Raw genomic sequence first — 7500 nt, forward strand, 5'->3', positions numbered from 1 at the left:
TGCGGAGCTGAAGTTCCGTGAAAAGAAAAACAGGAGAATCAACATGGACACCCTTTACAAATAATAATATCAGCAGACTAACTAACAGAAAAGGTTGTATTATTCAATATACCTACCATCTGCAGCTCATTCAAAATTAACAAATATTTGTTTTCTGTGCAAAAGCTGTACAAAATCTAATTCCACCCCCATCAATTTTTTCCTTCTTTCATTCTCTCTTTTTTAAGGGATATACATTGCACAAATATACTGACAACACAAAAACATAACATAAAGCACAACATTCCCATCATATTGCACTTTCTATTAGCATATCTCTCCACTTGGTAATTAAATAAATAAATGTACACTCTGATGCCAAATCAGAGCCCTGCACCCCCCCTCACACACACAATAAAAATCTTTACTAATTATCTTCATGCAACAGAGACCCATTTCCACATTCATAGTTGAGACACTTTCCTAAGTAGTTTTAAACAAACTACTAACTACAAACTACTAATGTGCATGTAGGAGTATGTTAAAAATGAGATAGAAGAACAGAAGATGAAGAAAATCTACAAATAACAAATAAATATAAACATATTCAATTCTATGGATAGACTAGTTAAATGAACATAACATAATACTCAGCATCAAACATAATACATATAAAGATTAGCTACCTAATTCAATGGTGATAACAAATCACTCAGCTTCTTACAAGAAGCGCTGGTATCGCTAGTTATCTAATCTTTCTTAAGTGTGTTAAAAAATACTGTACAATACCATGTTACACATTTTGTTTCACCATCTGATTTCAAAATGCTTAATCTCAGCTGAAACATTCTATTCAACAATTAAAAAAGTATGGTGTATTTCTTTAAACACAATGTGTGTGTTCCTTGGAGTATTTCCATATGCACGCAAAAGAGTTACAGAATCCTTCCCTTGTGCACTTTCCTACAGAACATGATAAATTGCATCTTGTAAAACACAGATGAGTATGATAACCAAAAAACTCTAATGATCACACTGCCATGAAAAACACCATTTACCGTACAAAAACTAACCCTCTGATATTCCTATAATTATCCAGCTGGAAGAAATATCTACCAAATACAAAGAAGAGATACAGCACTATAAAGCACTCTGCTCACTTCAAATTCCCTACAGTTCTGCATGGGTTGACTAATCCGGTAGTTGACTAATCTTTAGAGTAAATTGTGTTGCTGATAAGATAATACATTTACATTTGCTTGTGAAAGGACGTTATGAACCGTTGGAGTTTCTGCAAATTGACAAGTAAAAGTAGATGGGTAAATACACAAATAAACAAACAAACAGATAGAAAACAAAAAGTTCCTGTTAACAATCAGATAGGACTGTGTTCACATGCAGAAAGAAAGAGATGAATGGTTGGATACCCAGACTAGTTTAATATATACATACATAACAAAGACAACATCAATATACATATACATATGAAAGTATTCACAATATATGCATAAGTACAAACAATACAAAGCAAAGTAAAACTGATATGTTCCCAACGAACCATACAGACTAGTCCAAAATTCTGACATATGAGGAAATAAAACACTTTCTATAGAATTTTGGCCTGTGTGAGTCCATATGAAAAACAAGTCATATAAAATAGCAATCAAGTGTAGCGGATAGATGGAGGTACTAGACAAGGCACTTCAGGTTAAGGGCAATAAAGTCCATCTGCTAATTGTGTCAAAGTATTCTTATACATGTCACACATACTCTGTATAGCCACAATTCTCCTAAGACACATTCTTCACTCTACAGAGACATCTATTTCACAATGAATTAGCCAGCTCTCATACATTCAAAACAGCTGCATGCCACACACACTCCAGTGCCCACACACTCTAAATAGTCACAATCTACATACTCTTCAAAGCCACACTCTCATATCAAAGACACTTTCCTCATGCTGTAGATGGCTACTCACCTCTACATTTACCAAAACCTCTTCCCTCAATCTTTACAAAGTCACCTTCCCTCACACTCTCTCACAAAACTATCTCACACCCTACTTGGCCACTCTCCCTTACTCTACATAGCCACTTACTTACTTACACTAGACAGTCACCCACTTTACATAGTCACTCCTTTCACACAGCATAGCCTCTTCACTCACGCTCTCCAAATGTGAAAGGTGGCAAATGTGGTCTTTACTGCCAATTTTACCACTGCTTTGTAACAGAAAATTGTTCAATTGACTACATTACACAAATAAAGTTCAATAAGTTCCTATCCTTTGACGGTTAAAATTGATCATAAATTCACACACAAAAAAATTACACTACTCTATATCTAAATTCCACTCATCTCTTGTTCATCCAATGAATCTAACTTTAAATAGCTAATGTTCAAAATTTTCTGTTTGCTAATCAACAATCAAACAAACACACAAACACACATGCACACACAAATATATATACAAATATACAAGTAACCCATGTTACTCTTGTAAAACTGAGTGAACTCCTATAACAACTAATATATATGCACATAAATTTTTGGTGACAAATGACATAATAACAGTTAAGAGATACTTATGACGCAATCCAGATTCTTCACACTTTGCATATACAATTTGTATGACACAATTTGTACCAGATAATAACTACTGCCGTCTAAACTGTAAAACCCAAACGCACAAGATGTTCTACCAAGTTGAAGGAATGTTCAAAGCAAGTGAATTTTTTTTTTTTCACATCCTGACTTTTATGACTCATAATTCTTTTTCTTTTTTCATTCTCAAATTTGGTATAATGATCTATACCATCATTTTCCTCTCTTCAGCACGCGGTAATGGCCTCACCTTAGTTAAACTTTTTCTCTTTCACTCCAGACAAGGTAAGGGAAGTGTGTGAGCCATGTCAGAGTTTTATGACTGACACAGTGGAGCCCCTCTGTTTCCGTCTGGTAAACTGTGCTAATATACTTTTTTTGCTGGCATGTATGATGCATTAATTTCATGTTCGGGACCACTCCCCCTTCTCCCCATTCGTGTGTATATCTAAAATTTCAAATATAAAAAATAATAGGGAAACTCCAATGTCTTTTTGTTGTTGTATATTCTTTTGTAGTTCCAGCTGAATGATTACTGTTAAATGAATATAAATGAAAACTGGAAAAGCTGTGATGGAATTCCTTATTTCCAGAGAATAAAGCCATCTTTTGGTCCACTTAATTGCAGGCAAATGATAAATTAGGTGTTTTCTTTTTTTTGACACATTTCCTCTTACTAATCATTACTAAAGATTGTAAATTGCTTCTTGTTGTTTTTATATGGTTAATGTGAGCCAAGCATGTGCTAATTCAACATTAGTCAACAGTAGGAACTAATTTAGGTGTAATTCTTCTGATGATAAGATTTCCTCTTACGGGGGTAACTACAAGTAATAGACATATCTTTATAAAATGCACAAGTATCAAAATGTCTTTCGGTACAGATTCCATGTCTAGTTAGAACACTAACTGGCTAATAAGAACTTTAAGCATTATGCTGGTAACTATCAAATTACATATATCTTTTTGACATGGGTATAAAAGCAACTCATGTCACTGATGACAGCCAAGCCATTAATCAACTAAACAAATGGTTACAACTTTATATCCTGAAGCCTCCTAATTTTGTGAGCTCCATAATAATCTGAAGATACTTGATGTTTGCATGTTGCACTCCTTACAAACCTATCTGTTATGAGGAAGTAAGCCGAAGTGTAATCTTCTACCCCTATACTGTACACCCCTAATGCCCATGCGTGATATGCCCGTCTGAATGTATGGCCGCTGAAGTTGGAGGTGATGTTGTTCTTCCAATATGGGTGCATCCTGTTCTTCTTACATTTGGCATCAGAACTTCAATCAAACTTTCTCAGATATTTATTTTTTATTTTTTATTCATTTGCAAACAGATTGCTCTTTTATTTGGAGAGCATTTTACAACATTCAAACTATGACATTTGTTCTTATTCATACTGGCAATAATATCACGAGCTTACTTGTCTTGGTATATAATATTGTCTAGAATTCAGATTGGGTAGATGTTATTTTTTCTGTCATTCTACCATTCATTTAAGAAATATATACAAATATATGTAAAGATTGATGGTAAAAGGAAGGGTCAAGTGGGGAGGGAGGAATGGAATGTTAGATTTAGACAAGTTTCTAACCTTTCAATCTTTAAAATACATATTTCATTTACTAATATTCATTCTAATATAAAAATAGCATTAACAATATCCATAAAAATAATCAGCACCCCTATATACCGACTAATAAGCAAAGCTGAAAGGCATTACTTTCAAAATCGTGCCATATACTTTTTCAATATACTCATTCGTTTAACAAAGAAAAGTAAACAATAAATAAATAAGTCAAAACATAAGCTATGATTACATCAAAATATAATCATCTTCCCATACACATCATAAGCATAAACAACAAGTTATTTAATAATCATGCAACATAGTCTCAGTATATACTCATCATTAGCTAGAAAAGTAAAGCAAGCTATCAATAAATCATGCATTTTAAAAAGTATGTGTTACTCCAAACTAACAACAACACAAACAACAACAACTTACCTCTTTGTACAGACTATGGAATGCCGAGTATCTCTTTTCGATTTTGTGCACACGCCCAGTGTAGCAGACTTCCAGGATATACACGTAATGGCTTCTGCCTCCTTCACCCTCCACTTGGCGGTAATGCGGAATGTACACACGGATCATTCTTCATCAATGCTAACTGAAACGTTTAAAGTTTTATGATGAATCAGTGGATAAATAAATGAATGAATATGTTTGTGTACATTTGTATGTACCTACAAATGTTTATAAGTATGATCAAGGTGTAAAAAGTCACATATACTTCCATTTAAAAAAACGCTACATGTAGTTTCAAATAGGTATATATCAAATAATTTTGAATGCTTATCCATATAATACATAATAATTTTCTAGTCTTTCTACTACTACTACTATGACTATGGCTACTACTACTACTACAATAACAACTAAAACTACAATGGCAACTACTACTACTTCTACTACTAGTGCTGCTGTCACTACACTACTACTACAACTACAAAAGATGAATTATCATGATAATAGCTAAATAATAATTTAAAAAACAATATCATCAGTAATAATAACAACAAACACAACAGCAACAATTATAGTAATAATCTATAAATAAAAGCAAAAATAATGTCAACCCCTTCTTTACCATACCTTCTATGAACGTATGTAAATTAGCTACTAAATATTAATCTAAACACCAATTAGGAACACTGAAAATTCCCTAAATACTTATGCAGATACTAAACTATGGCTTTTATGGCTATGTTACAGGTGTTATAATGCTGCCTCTAAGTTTACAGATCCTATAAAAAAAAAATTTACTACATAGAAACACTTTACACTCGAACACCCATGTCAACATATGACATCATAACTTCCTCATTGTTTTTCGTTAATAGATTGCATATTTAACTTGCTTCACTAGCTCCAACAATCCATTTCTACCACCTCCATTCAAAATAAACTTAGATTGCCTTCATAGTAATTTGGTCATCAAATACAAAATAATATAAACCAAGTTGCTATGACACTTGTCAGAAAAAAAAACATACAAACTTCTTACATGATTTTCCAGTACCAGTCATTTTACCAGTTTTGCAATCACCTGCAAATGACAGAAAAAATACACTGTTTGTCAGGTGCTGTCATGAGTATGTGACCAACAAGTGCGAACCTCATTAAAAGGAGAGATCTTGTTCAAAATCCTATTACAGCTAAGGAGCTCTATTAAACTCAACTCCAACCCATTACTTTGTATGTTGATGAGTAAGGGTTGCAGTTACTGACTTATGGGGTGCTTGGCAAAGAAGAGGTTACAAATAAAAATACCTAATATAACAACAATAATGACAATAACCAAACAATAATGGAAACAACAATAATAATAAAAGTAACAGCAACATTATCAATATAAATGATAATCATTAACAAAAGTATGGATGCCCTAAGCAAGGCTAAATTGAAGATAAAATTCTTACAGAGGACAAAAAGTTGCAGTCATCAGTACAAGAAATAATCTGCTGACACAAGCGGTAATGCCACAAATTAAGGAAAAAGGTCACGGAAAGTGCTGCTCACAACCCAAGTCCATTTGGTGTTTCCACGTTTCTGCTCTAACTTGCCATGCATACAGAGGTGAAAATAACGTTTGCCAGCGGAAGTCATCGACTCTCCCCTCAGGTAACTTGAATTGTTAAAAAAAATTGTGATGTTGAGTTGGGGACTTAGTTTCTGACAGGTGCATCCATTTAGTAAAGAAAAATGCTCGGTATGTGATCAGTACCATGGTAATCTTATTGTTTATATTTTAAAAGAGAAATCAAATAATTAATATTTTGAACATATAAAATATTAATCTAATTCATCTGACGCTATAGCAAGTGCAATTGCAATTATCATGCAATTGAAAAATAAGCTTAATTAAACTGCAAGTAATAAATTAATACAGCTGGTAGAAATATAGTTGTAATGCATCTATATTGTTCCATATGCTGCTCAAATAATAGCCATAATCATTTCCATAAACTGTAAAAATCCCTGCAGGGACACAATCAGTCATAATAATTACAAGCAACAACTGGTCCTGTCATCTTCCTTCCCATATTGATAGAGACGGTCACTTCAACTTTCACTGACTCTAAATAATTGTGCCTAAGAGATTTTGCACCAAATGCACTTACATGACTACAAAGTTGCTCAAAATTCTATTCGGCTGCAGAATATAAGCCACAGGAAAATTCTATTACGGCAAAATACGACCCATCAGAGTACTGTCAGAACAAGTGCTATACAATAATTACTGTAACAAACAGGATAACTCCACAACATTAAGGGCATCAGTGGTAAGAACAAGGCATTGCATGACTTTGTTTATTCCTGCATCTTTCACCAGAAACTCATTATCATAAATCACTTGTTATGATTTGTGTCATATTTCAGTTCAGCAAAAAAAAAGTGAAAGCTGGAAGGGCCTAGTTAAGGCTAGCACCACACATGCCTATGATGAGTAAAGGCCCCCAAAATACAGTGGTATTGGGGTGAATCTGACGCTGGCCTTGCGCGAAATTTTTTTTTCCTAAAACAGTTTGTGTACCATGTGCTCAATTTTGCCTGCAATGACAATCCATTTTAATAGCATAAAAACAATGTATAGATAATATATCATCCATCACTAATGTTACATAATGTAAAACAGACGTGCAACAACAAACCGCGCATTTATGGACAAACTGAAAATTTAACTGCGTAAGAATGAGTTGATTGGTCACAATTTTGTTTACATTCACGATGTCAACATGGCGAGGGACTTAGAAAAGATGGGTCGGTCTTCTCTCTTCTCTGTCATGTAACTCCTTTATTTTCAGTTTGCGCACCTTTTGCCAAAGATGAAAAGTGT

At 33.7% G+C, this 7500-nt stretch overlaps 1 protein-coding gene across 1 annotated transcript in view; it reads right to left on the bottom strand.

Annotated features, from left to right (window-relative positions):
* Nucleotides 1–1180, bottom strand: part of LOC113824255 (glucose-6-phosphate exchanger SLC37A2-like) — a 10583-nt gene extending 9403 nt beyond the window's left edge. The window contains exons 1-2 of the mRNA XM_070131491.1: nt 1053–1180; nt 1–7 (exon numbers count right to left, since the gene is read on the bottom strand). The exon at nt 1–7 is cut by the window's left edge and continues 178 nt beyond it. The gene's annotated coding sequence lies outside the window, so the exon portion shown is untranslated. The remainder of the gene's footprint in view (nt 8–1052) is intronic.
* Nucleotides 1181–7500: the final 6320 nt, after the last annotated feature.

The sequence above is a fragment of the Penaeus vannamei genome, chromosome 16 (assembly GCF_042767895.1).
Source record: "Penaeus vannamei isolate JL-2024 chromosome 16, ASM4276789v1, whole genome shotgun sequence".
NCBI classification, from domain to species: Eukaryota; Metazoa; Arthropoda; class Malacostraca; order Decapoda; family Penaeidae; genus Penaeus; species Penaeus vannamei.